Source organism: Pteronotus mesoamericanus, unplaced genomic scaffold (assembly GCF_021234165.1).
Source record: "Pteronotus mesoamericanus isolate MK-2021 breed Mesoamerican mustached bat unplaced genomic scaffold, CSHL_Meso_final contig_20, whole genome shotgun sequence".
Classification (NCBI taxonomy): domain Eukaryota; kingdom Metazoa; phylum Chordata; class Mammalia; order Chiroptera; family Mormoopidae; genus Pteronotus; species Pteronotus mesoamericanus.
Genome location: NW_026555085.1, coordinates 36615492 through 36626975, shown reverse-complemented (window position 1 = coordinate 36626975; position 11484 = coordinate 36615492). Strand labels below are relative to the sequence as shown.

At 38.9% G+C, this 11484-nt stretch overlaps 2 non-coding genes across 2 annotated transcripts; both read left to right on the top strand.

Annotated features, from left to right (window-relative positions):
• Positions 1 to 2857: 2857 nt before the first annotated feature.
• On the top strand, positions 2858 to 3016 carry LOC129068072 (U1 spliceosomal RNA). The gene has a single exon (XR_008528884.1). It is a non-coding gene; the product is annotated as a U1 spliceosomal RNA (small nuclear RNA).
• Positions 3017 to 10827: 7811 nt separating this feature from the next.
• LOC129068043 (small nucleolar RNA SNORA33) lies at positions 10828 to 10957 on the top strand. Its single transcript, XR_008528860.1, has one exon. It is a non-coding gene; the product is annotated as a small nucleolar RNA SNORA33 (small nucleolar RNA).
• Positions 10958 to 11484: the final 527 nt, after the last annotated feature.

The following is an 11484-nucleotide window of genomic DNA, read 5'->3' as shown; positions in this document are numbered from 1 at the left end:
ACTCTCCCTGTCGTTACAGTTAGGTACAAGTTCCCCAAAGCTGGGAATTTACCAGGTATCTAGTTTGAGTCTCCGTCTTCCTGGGCCTTGGTGTGCATTCACATGGAGAGCAACAACATCTTGTGCACGCAGTTTCCTTGAATTCTGAGATTATGTGACATTTATTGACCTCTTGTAGGAGGCCATCATCTTCTGTCTTGGGAGTTGCTTAAAAAACAAAACAACCAACCAAAAAGGCTCTTGGCATGCTGATGATTAAAGGCTGATGTCTTTGTTTGACTTAGTTCATTTCTTTCCAGGCCATCTTATCTCCATGAATGCACTTAGCTAAACCATTACTTGCCATTAATAATGGATGCTTTACCCGTAGTGCTTTTTCTTAAAACAGTATCTGCTTTGGGAAATCAGTATGTGATTAACCATTTTTACTGTTTCAGTTAAAAACACACGTCTTTACACATTGGTCATTTTTTTCACCTTGATTCTATCCTAATGTTAACATAATGGGTTTTTGTTTGTTTGTTTGTTTTTAAGATTTATGTCTACTTTAGTTGAAACAAAGTAAGAAGAAATAGATCAGGAATTCTTGTAATGGGTGAGGAGATAAGAGTCTCTTGTTTTATCTCTGCTGATATTTATCAATGAAAATCTAGACAAAGAGCAACTAACAATCACTTCACAGGATGGAAAGATAATAAAGCAAAATAAAAGATACATTGCTCAAGATGTAATTTGGAATATCAGTTTATTTTTCAAGATAACTGTGTTCTCATTTCCCAAAGCAACAGCAGCCTAGCTTCAGTAATATATGATAATTGGTTTCCAAATCAAGCTTTTTAACTGGTAGAAATGGGTGTTTATTATAGATGATTATTAAACATGCTGAGAAAGAAAGAGAAATGAGTATGTATAGAACACTTAATAACTACAGTGCATATATTATATTACTATTTCAGAAACATTGTCTTAGTATAACACTAATTCGTGCATAGTATGAAACTAAATAAAGAAGAAGGCTTCTGACAGCATTCTAATTTTTGTTGTATGTATAAATGAAGCACAGGGTGTCTTTAGTACTCGCTACTTGTCTCAGCTCATTCTTCCAGAATCCTTTCTTCAGTGTGGTAGAAATGTGTCCTCTGGAAATGCACACGTTCCAGCTTCCCCACCTGTATGAGTCAGCTCAGGCTGCCATAACAAAATACTGCCGACTGGGTGCCTTAAGTAGCAGAACTTCATTTTCTTACAATTCTGGAGGGTAAGAATCCCAGATCAAGGTACCAGGCAATTCAGTTCCTGAGGAAGCACTCTTCCTTACTTCCAGATGTTTTCTTACTTGCTGCATCCTCACAGAGCCTTTCTTCTGTGACATCAGAGAGTGCGCTCTGGTGTCTCTCTTAAAAGGACACAGATTTTACTGGATTAAGGCCCAACTCTTATGACCTCATTTAACCATAATTACCTCCATCTCCAAATACAGTCACATTGATGGTTAGGGCTTCCATCTAGGAATTTTGAGGGAACACATGTGAAAGAATGAAAGTTATTTTTGGTTGCACAATTTCAAGAAAGGGCTTTGGCCTAGGATCCATTAAATAAAAGTTACCATCATTGGCCCAAGTTGTTTCAGAGCTGGCTTCTTGCCAATATACAGCTTCTATTTGGGAGCCAATGCTCTGAAAAGTTTCTCACTTGTTAACTATAAACAAAGATAATATTATATGTCTATAGAACTTTAATACCATATGTACTGGGTGTGTTCAGTTAAGGGTGAGTAGATGTTAAACATATATAAAGAATATGGTTCTTTTTTTCAAGGATAACAGGCATATAGAAAATATCGTGATAGATGAGAGAAATAAGTTAATTGCAGGATATTCTGCTTAAGGTTTTAGTGGTAGGAGAAATAGAAATTCTGAAATATATGATTGTAGGAGGAAATGTGATTGGAGAAATTCAGAAGATTTAAGCAGTTTCACTTAAGATGCATCACAGTGGAGATAAAATAGCTTATGAGGAAGACATTATAATAGACTAAGCAAGATTTTAAAATATTGAGGGAAATGAGTTGTCCTTCTGAGGGAGAATAGGGTGGTAGGAGGTGATAACAAGGATGTATTAACAATAACCTAAATGTTTTATAAGTTATGTTTTGTGTAAGAAACAGAAAAATTGCCATGAAAGAAACAAAATTAGAAGAAAGGGTAAATTTTTAAACAGGATCAGATGCATTATTCATAGGTTTCTACTTTAAATAATAAGAGGAAGAAATTGACAATGGAGATGATATTGGACTAAAAATTATAATTTACAGTTGCAGCATTTTTCTGCAAGAAGTGAATGTAACCTCCACATACGAAAATGAGAACGGCAGAACAGAGAAGAGCTGCTCAGCAGACATGAAGTGGTTAATGCTGTGTTGTACTAGTTATGCTGAAGGTCACACCAATTTGGGAGCCAAAGTCACATTTACATTAGTGTCCAAATAACCATGATTTTGGTTATTTGCACAAAAACACTGCTATCTTTCAAGTCATCCTAATTCATTTTTGTAAGTCACTGGCACATCATATAGGCCCAGGAACATGATTTTCCATATTCCTCTCTTCCCATCTTATCAAAGTGCTTCACCAACACTAAGAGAAATCAACTCAGCCAAGCACTTTTTTGCCCACTTGTCTGTCTTTGCAAGCTCCCAAACCTACCTTTCCTTGTGTTCCAGGGCAAGATTCCTTTGTATGAGGAAAAGGGGAGCACTTTGCCTTCATGTATTCATTTATCAAATATTGAAATGCTTACTATGAGCTTAGCAAGGTTCCAGGCCCTGACGTGTTGCCATAAAAAAGACAGGCAATGCATAACATGGCAGGGGAGATCCCAAGGTCACAAAGGCGGCCTTCCCAGGGCGAGGCTCACTCATCGCACTCTGGATGGGTGGACCCCTGCCATTTCCCCAAATGTGGGAGACTCGACTGCAAAATTTGTGGTAGTGGGGGGCTGCATTTGCACTCTCCCCTGGAGGAAAAAAAGAGACAAAATCCCTGCTCTCCATGAGTTATATCCTGAGCTATGTTCCCTCAGCAAGGCCTTGAGACAGCAGCTTTGGAGGTCAGAGTCTTGCTAAGTTTTTGGTGAAGAGGGCTGTTTCTGTTTTGGGCTTCTGTTAGCACTCTCCAATAAGACCCTCACGTGCCAAAAAAGAAGCAACCATTTTTAGGTACACGGTGTCCCAATCCATACTTAGAAAACAATCGACATTTTTGTTTTGTTGATGGAACGAAAAGTAGTCAAATTTCCTACTCTGCCTGCTGTATTGACAATCTTTCACATGGCTCTAGAGCCTCAGCTTTGTCTTTGAAGATCTCGGCCTATTGTGAAGATTTTCCCAGAACAAAAGAAGAGCTTTCCCCTAAGTAGTCACCCCTTGCAAAACAGGAAACAGCTCAACTTTTGATATGACAAGGAATTTTGGCATATGATACCTGCATCAAGATTTCAAAGTTCTTATGACCATATTTCAGTCAGATTCAGGGAATTGTGAGTATCTTCCCTTTCCATCTCTATAAGGAAGCTGCTCTCAATAAGCAGCCTTGTGATAGGAACTGGCCTTTCCTTAAGCCAGTAGAAGAGCTACTTTTTCCTTTTATATCATTTTTAGAGGTCATTGCCTTTTCCTAGTGCATCTTGGCATAAAAGATCAGGACCTAGCCCAGGATGGGTCGTTTGGTTGGTTGGAACATTGTCCTGGGCACCAAAAAGGTTTTGGGTTGAATCTCCAGTGGGGGTGCACATGGGAGGCAACTGATTGATGTTTTTTTCCCCCTCTCTCTTTAAAATCAACAAACAAATGTATTTTTAATCTTCTAATGAGTGTTCAAAAAAAAAAAATATATATATATCTCCATGTATGTATCTCTCTCTGTCTCTCTGACCCATAGGACACGACTGATACTTTTATGGCAGGGCATTGTTTTCCTGGAAGGGAAAAACAAAGGAAATAAATGCTTCACTTAAAATGGCTCAATTTGAAATGAATGCTCACAAATCAGTTCAAATTAGGTAGCAATTTGTTGAAGGAAGGTTTCCATTTCTTTTCCTGTACCCCCTTGAGGATTTGAGAGGTGCTGTAAAGGGGTCAGGGCACCACTAGGGGGTAGTATTGGATAGGAAGAAAAAGGAAACCTTCACATTCGCCTATTCCCATAAAATTAAATCATATTTCAGTAAACCTAAATTAAAAATATCGGGCTGTTGCCAGTCAGAAGTTATCATCTCTCAACTTCTATAACACTGCTCACATGTGCAGGTAATAACACCTAACTGAGGGAAAGACTATTCATAATGACCACATAGTTCAGTGTGTGCAAAAAATTATCAGTCATTTACTATTGAATCATCATCTTTAATGTCCCTTCCAATTTATCATTGCTTCTCACTGAGTGCTTGATAAATGTTAGGTAGCACTATTATTATTAATAATGTTACTAATTATAACAGAGGCTTATTCTGGATACTTGCTTGATTTAGTTTGGGAGTCAGAAACACTGAAACCAATAAAGAGAGTCCAACACTTTTTACCCCTGGTGGACTTGGTTGGCTTCTAGGGTAACTACACCTTGGTCTTTAAGCCTCACACACACAAGAGAGGCACTGTTGGCAGAGCGTTGTCCAGCACAGAAATCTGAGAGTGACCCAAAATTCTTAGTTTTGTTTTAATGATGAGGGTCTCATCTGAAGAAAAGCATTTTGCCATACTTTTTTTGAAGCTTTTCTTTGAAGTTACAGGACCTACTTTCTTAAGCTAGCTTTAACATACCTTTCTTTTCATTTCAAGAATAATTAAAATTTGGGGATGGGGATAATATATTCAAAAAACTTTTATTTTGAAAATTTTCAGATGGGAAAATTAGAAAAAAGTGTGTAATCAACAGTTGTATACCCATCATCTATATCATAAAATTGTTATAATCTCACCACACATACTTTATTGTGTGTTTTTTCAATAAACCATTTTGAGTTGTAGGCTGTATAAAATTTCACTCCAAAATACTTCAGCAAATTATCCTTTATAATATAGTAGTATTATCACAGTATTTCCTAATATACTGGCCATATATTCAATTGCCTCAGCTAACCCCCCAAATGTCTTTTATATCTGTTTTATTTGTTTCAAGTCAGGGTCTTACCGAAGATCATATAGTCCATCTCTTTGCTATGTCCAAGACTTTATATGCTGGGACAGTGCTCCTCCTCCCTTACTCTTTTGTCAGTCTGTGAAGACACTAGGTTGGTTGTCTTGTCGCATGACACTGACACCTGTGTACTTGAACTTCATTGTAACTACAATGCTTGGTGTTGAAAATGAGGAGCACCCTCCAGCAGAGTGGTGTTGGAAATCTTCATGAGATACTTACTGATTTTTTTTCAGTTTTAATATTCAGATAAATTTTACATTGTCACAAAATAGGATTGTGACATATTTCACAATTCCCTATATTATCTCTTTTCATTTTCTGTCATATTTCTAAGATTTTCACAAACTTTTCTTTTGAGCTTGCTCCTCCATCTTTCTTTAAAATTATATTTTATTGATTATGCTACTACAGTTGTCTTAATTTTTGTCCATTTGCCCTCCTTCACTCAGCACCCTTCTCTCCCTCAGGCCATCCTCACACCTTTGTTCATGTCCATGAGTCATGCGTATAAGTTCTTTGGCTACTCCATTTCCTGTACTGCACTTTACATCCCCGTGGCTACTCTGTAACTACATATTGTATTTCTTAATCCCCTTGCCTCTTCACCCATTTCCTCACACCACCCTCCCACCTGGCAAACATCAAAATGCTCTCTGTACCTGTGATTCTGTCTCAGTTCTTCTTGTTCGCTATTTTGTTTTTAAGACTCAATTTTGAGAGATATGTATTTATTGCCATTTTATTGTTCATAGTTTTTATTTTCTTCTTTTTCTTAAATAAGTCTCTTTAACATTCCATATAATAATACTTTGGTGATGATGTACTCCTTTAGTTTTTTCTTGCTTGGGGAGCTCTGTATCTGCCCTTTGATTCTAAATGGTATCTTTGCTGGGTAGAGAAATCTTGGCTCTGGGTCCCTGCCTTTCATGGCTTTGAATATTTCTTGCCAAACTCTTCTAGCCTGCAAAGTTTCTTTTGAGAAATCAGTTGACAGGCTTAAGGGAATTCCTCTGTAGGTAACCTGTTTTTCTCTTGCTGCTTTTAAGATTCTCTATCTTTAACCTTTAGCATTTTAATTATGATGTGTCTTGGAGTGGGCCTCTTTGCATCCACCTTGTTTGTGACTCTCTGAGTCCTTGGACTTGCATGTCTATTTCCTCCACCAAATTAGGGAAATTTTCTTTCATTATTTTTTCAAATAGATTTCCAATTTCTTGCCCTTTCTCTTCTTCTGTCACCCCTATGATGCAAATGTTAGAATGCTTGAAGTTGTCCCAGAGGCTGCTTACACTATCCTTGTTTTTTGGATTCTTTTTCCTTCTTGTTGTTTTGCTTGGTTGTTTTTGCTTCCTTATGTTCTAAATCATTAATTTGATTCTTGACTTCACCCACTCTGCTGTTGATTCCCTGTAAATTATTCTTTATTTCAATTAGTGTACCCTTCATTTTGGGCTGGAACTTTTTTATGTTATTGAGGTTCTTGCTAAGTTCCTTGAGTATCCTTATTACCAGTGTTTTGAACTCTGAATCTGATAGATTGCTTATCTAAATTTCATTTAGTTCTTTTTCTAGAGTTTTGATCTGTTCTTTCATTTGGGCCATGTTTCTTTGTCTCCTCATTCTGGCAGCCTGCCTGTGTTTGTTTCTATGTATTAGGTAGAGCTGCTGTTCCTCCCTGTTTTGGTACCATGGCCTAATGTAATAGGTGTCCTGTAGGGTCCAGTGTTACAGCCTCCCCTATCACCCAACCTGAGTACTTGAATTGTGCCCTCCGTGTGTCTGAATACACCCTCTTCTTGCAGTTGTGCCTTGATTGCTCTTGGAAGGGATTTAGCCAGGTCAGTCAGCTGCAAGGACTGGCTCTAACCACTGATCACCAACTCCCGCCCTCTGTGGAGGATCAGCTGTGCAAGAGCAGGGTGGTGGTGCTCTGACATAGTGTGTAGCTGTCCACTGGTTGCGCAGGCTCTGGGGTTTCCTGGGTGGTGCAGGCCAAGGTTGGCCACCACCTATGTTCTGCCTGGGGCCACCCCAGCATGAGCTACAAAGCAATTAGCAGATGGCTGCCTCTTGTACTAGGCTTGGATGTTCCTAGCTGAAGCCAAACTGTCAATCTAGACTGGTTGCTGCTAGTCTATATATGTATACACACACACTCAATCCCATTTTATACAAAGCTAGTTGCAAATTTTGTGCTTTGTATTTTCAAATGTACTTATAAAGATAACTTCTTAAAATTTTCCTTAACATGTCCTACGTAAGACAAAAACAAATGAATGCAAAATAACTTTAATATAAATTAAAACTGAATCAAAGATATTCAGAGCTTGAATTATTTATTTCCACACTGTGATCTCTGTGTCCCAGATTGAGCATCATTGAATTCCTTTCCTTCTACCAATAGGTATAAAATATATAAGGTTCTCTTCCTCCTAAATGGTTAAGCTGTCCCTGGAAATTTTATTAATTTGTTTTTTGTGTGCAAAATTGTTTTGAGGAATACTCATTACTCCAGGCTCTTGTTTGAATCTTTTATTCAAGGAAAGTTTGGTCAACTTGATTGATGCTGTGTGGAGAGGTGTTGAGGAGAAAAAGAGATACGATTCCAAATGCTCATTCTTTTTCTCTAGGTGGACAAAACAATATAAAAGCAATCCTCTACTTTGAGAGGGACAGGAGAAGAGGCAGGCTGAGAATGGCCTGCTGAGACAGGCATCCCTTACACATTGGCCTGCCTACTTTTTGTTTCTTTGCTCTTGTTCATTGGACATAGCTAATAGCCAGGTAACCTTAGGCCAAAATGCTGTAGGATGACCTTCCCCATTGCTAGTTGTATAGCTGCATTTTCCTTCTTTTTATGAGACCAAAAATTGTACGATAAACTAATGTCTATATGTTTATCTGTTTGAAACATTGGTTATGAGAACCTTTGTCTTAACTGCATAGATTTAGTCTATCAAAATAATTAGGGGTTAACCAAAAGTCCTGGCACCTTTTCACAAAGACCATGACCTCTCCCTATAAATAGTTGATCCTGAGAAAGGAGGTATGTGAAGTAAGAGTGAGAATTAACTGTAGGGAGAATGATGGGAGATAAGGGACCACAGGTTCAAACACTGTGGAAAGCAAGTTCTGTGGACTCAGAGGTAAATTAAATGTGGTCCAGATGGCAGGAGGACCAAACATTAAGGGGTATGTGGCGGTATTTAAAAACATTCGCCAATTCTTTGACATTCCTCCTATTAAGAGGTGGAGTCTACATTCCCTCCCCTTGAACCTGAGAGGTCTTGTGGCTGCCTTGATGAGCAAATGTAGCTGAAATGATGCTGCATGCTTCCAGGGCTAGGTTAGAAAAGGCTTCTGACAGTTTCTCATGGGACACTCATTAATGAGGCTTCAGCTGCCAAGTAAAAAGTCCACCTGAGGCCACTAAGTGGGGACACCTCCTAAAGGGAGAGAGAAATGTCGAAGGAGCCCCGGCTGCTCTGGCCTGCAGATGTGTGGTGCTTCCAGTCCAGGTGCCAGTCTGAGTGCAGAAGCTCTCAGGACGACTCTAGCGCCAGTCACGTCCTGACGCCAACTGCGTGGACTCTGAGTGAGAACTGCTTAGCTAACTAAGTCCGTGCAGCCCAAATTGAGTGAGCAAAAGAAATACTGTTATTGTAAGCCATGTTTGTTTGTTTGTTTTTAAATGTAGCCATAGATAATTAGAACAAAGCACTAAAACATTACAGAATACATGAGAAAAGCAATGCTGATAAACTCAAGTTCTCTCATTAAAGTTCTGAGGAAGTGCAAATTAATTCCATTCTTTTTTTTTTAAATTTTATTTTAATTTATTTTTTCATTCTTGAAGTGGCTGGTACCCTTGTGAGGCCGTAAGTCAGAAAAGCACTTCTCTCTAGTATGTGTTTATCTCTGCTGTGTATTTGTGTGAAAAGCAATGGAATGAATTCCATCCTCCTTTGCCGGAGAGGTTGGGACTATAGGGGAGGAAAGATAATGTTCCCTCCACCCTTCGAAGTTCTTGTCTGAGATCCCTGTAATAAGAGACAGATTAACAAAGAAAAACAAACAGAAGTTTATTAACATATTTATCTCATGTACACATGGGAGTTACCCAAGGGAAAATGATTAGCTCCCGCCCCGGCTGGGTAGCTCAGTTGGCTGGAGCGTGGTCTCCGTGCACAGGGTTGTGGTTCTCTCCCCGGTCAGGGCATGTCAAGGAGTCAACCAATGGGTGCGTGAAGTGAGTTGGTGTTTCTCTTCCTCTTCCTCTCTCTCTAAAATAAGTAATAATTAAAAAATGATTAGTTCCCTGTGGTGGCTTAGACTTAAAATGAATTGCATCTCAATATCTTAATAGCAAGAGGGAGGGGGAGATTTAGGCCCCTTAGGGGAACGTAAATATTTTTTAGGAAAGGTAAACAGGATCTTAGAAGAATAGATGAGAAGTATGATAGTTTATGACAAGATTTGTCTGGGTGTGGTATCAACTTATATTCTTTTCTCCTGTGACAAAACCAGTCTTCCCCAGTGATGATACTCCCAGGCAGGGAATTTATGACAATTGAGTTCCTTTTGGAGGATCTGTTTTTAGGCAGAAAAGGTGGAGTTAAAGAAAGTCTCTTTCTGCTTTTGCTGTTTCTCAAGTGCCTGCAGTTCAACACTGTCAATACCAAAGCAACATATTTTGGGATGGTTTGTCCTGAATCCTACAGTCATATTTGGGGATGACATACTCGTATTCTGCTACCCTTGAGGATGATAAGATATAAGGGGCAGTCCTCTGGGCAAAGCTTTCATCCTTGGTGAAAAGAGATTTAGGAGGAGAAAGGCTTTCCTTGCAGCCTCCAGGTGCAGTTGTATGAGCAGCCGATTCCTGGCATCCACAAGATGACAGAAACCAACTCCTCACACGGCAGAGGGGAGAGATGGGAGACCACCAGTTCCATCTTCATTTTGATGCTTGGAACTGCTGGCCACTGGACTTCTTGCTAGATAATCAGTGTCCTTAATGTTTACGTTCCTCTCAGTGAGATCTGTTACTTAGGGCGGAAGACATAACTGATACACTTGAGATAATGTTGCTTCCAAGGAATGTGTGATTAAAAAAGTATTTTAAAATCCTTTAGAGTATCTCTCAAGAGGTTACCTGGTTCCAAAAATCACATGAGAAAGCTAAAGAGAGAATGAGGACTTAATAAAAGCAGGGACTATTTTGCTGTTTTCTCCCTTCTCAGGACACTTTAGCAAGTAGAAGTAAATTCATGAATCAGTCTTTTGTTCCTTCTGTTTCTGTAAATTTTCCTGTGCAGAAAATGATTTGTAATCCAAAAGTGAAGTATGAAATCTTATGTCAGATAGTTACTTTTAAGATTTGGTAATCAAACGTTGTCAGGTGTTGAAATAAAGTCCTTCCCTGTCTGATTCCAACATTCCAGAATGGCCAGTGGTTATAGGCTCAATTTTGTACTCCCCAAATTTATATGTTGAAGCGCTACCCCCCAGTACCTCAGGATGTGACTGAATTTTGGAAATAGGGCCTTAAAGAGGTAATTAAGTTAAATGGGGTTGTTAGGATGGGCCCTAATCCAATATGCTTGGTGTCCTTACTAGTAAAGGAGATTGGAAGCCAGCTAATGAACCCGCTTACCTGAATGTGTTTCAGCAGAAATTTAGACAAGACTGGCAATAGTAAAGCCTTGTTACAAGCCTTAAAAACATTGAAGTCATTAAGGTCCCTGCAAATGACTATAAGGAAAAAAAAAAAAAGAAGAGGAGGAGGAGACTGGGATATGGAAGGAGACACCACACAGGTGCACGCACAGAGAAATGGCCAGGTGAACACAGCGAGAAGGCAGCCATCTGCAAGCCAAGGAGAGATGCCTCAGGAGAAGCCAAACCTGTCAACACTTGCATCTTGGACTTCCAGCCATTAGAACTGTGAGAAAATAAATCTCTGTCATTTAAGTAATTCAGTCTGCAGTATTTTGTTATGGGAGCCCTAGCAAACTAATATAACAGATACGTGACATTTGACTCCTGGTGATATAGATTACAGTTTTTCATCCCTTTATCTCATCACTAATAAATGAAGGGATGAAAAAAATTACAATTCAAGAAACATTTCCAAATAAGTTAAAGTACTATGTTATATTGACTTCTTTTGAAGGGCATACAATTTTTATTCATCGATACTCAGCTTCATCCCTGAGGCACTGTGTGTTGAATAGATGTTTGTTTACAAATTGTAGTTTGAAGGTGGCATTAAATCATTGGGCTTCCG